The sequence below is a fragment of the Penaeus monodon genome, chromosome 20 (genome assembly GCF_015228065.2).
Source record: "Penaeus monodon isolate SGIC_2016 chromosome 20, NSTDA_Pmon_1, whole genome shotgun sequence".
NCBI classification, from domain to species: Eukaryota; Metazoa; Arthropoda; class Malacostraca; order Decapoda; family Penaeidae; genus Penaeus; species Penaeus monodon.
In genome coordinates, this window is record NC_051405.1 from 3,708,008 (window position 1) to 3,709,522 (window position 1,515).

Consider the following 1,515-nt stretch of genomic DNA (forward strand, 5'->3'; position numbering starts at 1 on the left):
GGCAGCAACAAGTCTTGTCCAATTAACATGTGCACTTGATCTGCCTTCACTTCTGGTATAGCCAGATCTCTTAGGTGCGGCCACTATGCTACATCCATTTGTATTGTTCTCCCTGTGAGATCTGAGTTGAGACTTGGTCTCACGGTTGCTTGTATGTTGTTTTGTGGGTCATTAACCTCATTCACATTGGAAACAACCAAAGACACAACCGTTGTTGTCACGGACATTCGGCTCTGTGTAAGTGTGGTCAACCCCAGAAGGCACAGTTTCTTGAAGTTCTAACTGATTGCACAAATTTTCACTGCAGTAAGTGGAGTTACTACTATGGTCAAGTATAGCATAGGTGTCAATGTAAATATCAGAGCCTGGGCAACACACTCTGGCAGGTACAATTGGCATAGCCAATATTCCACCACAAGTGCAAAAATGGCTGCTTTGGTTTGTGGTAGATGATGAAATAGTTGATACACTCTGGTCTGTTACTGGAATGGAGTTGTCCACATGCCCAACCGTAGTCTAGTTGGCATATGTAGAAACTTGCTATGTTTGAGGCCACATCCACTGTTTTTTTTTTCTCTCTCTGTGTCCCTTGGCAAAACAATTAATACATAAGCCCTTTGATATCACCAAGTTCCTGCATTCCTTGATTTTCATGGTTTTAAATCGTGAAAACTGTGTCATATAGTGTCCCTCTCCACAAAGGGCAATTTTCAGAAATGTGTGTCCTCGTTTCAGATGTAGTTAACTGCTCATCCACTGAGCCGGCTTTCGCAGCAAAGCTTCCAATTCTCCTCATGTCAGCTCCCTTCTGGCTAATTTCTTTGTCCTTTCTGAGCTCACTGAAGGAAAACATGGAAAATATTGCTTCACTGGGTTCCTCTATTACATCCACTATGAAGTCAACACTCGCTTTTGAACTTTTTTTAATAATATGGTTTTCACGAGACCATCTGTCTTGCAAGTTATGTGGCAACTTCTTCCAAATGACCTATAAACTAGCTGCATTGTCTAACTCTTTCTCATGACCCATGTGCTTTAAGTATACTGACAACACTTGAAATCATCTGTAATATCTTTCCACTCAGATGGTCCCTTCGAATTATGCCTATTTATAATCTTCTGTATCTGCTTCTGTGAGATTTCATAGTTCCATATCTTTCTTCTAAAATTTCCAATGCACGAACTTAATCATCCTATGGATCCATGGTCTCACAGCAATTAAGTATCTTCCTGGCATTACCTTACAGAACTGCATCAAACAGGACAGCTTTGATGCCGAGTCTATGTTCTTTGCATCCACTATGGCCCGAAAACTACTTATAAATGGCCAGTGTCGCAAAGAATTACCATCAAGCATAGCTGGAGAGAGTCCACTATACTATGTTGTTGCACCCGTGATTCATTTAACACTTCACTTACACTGTTTTCACAAACTTTATTTTCTCATTTTCTTCACTTGATATACCTAAAAGTCCCCAAGACAATGTGTTGATGGCTTGGCAGAGCTATGTTGAG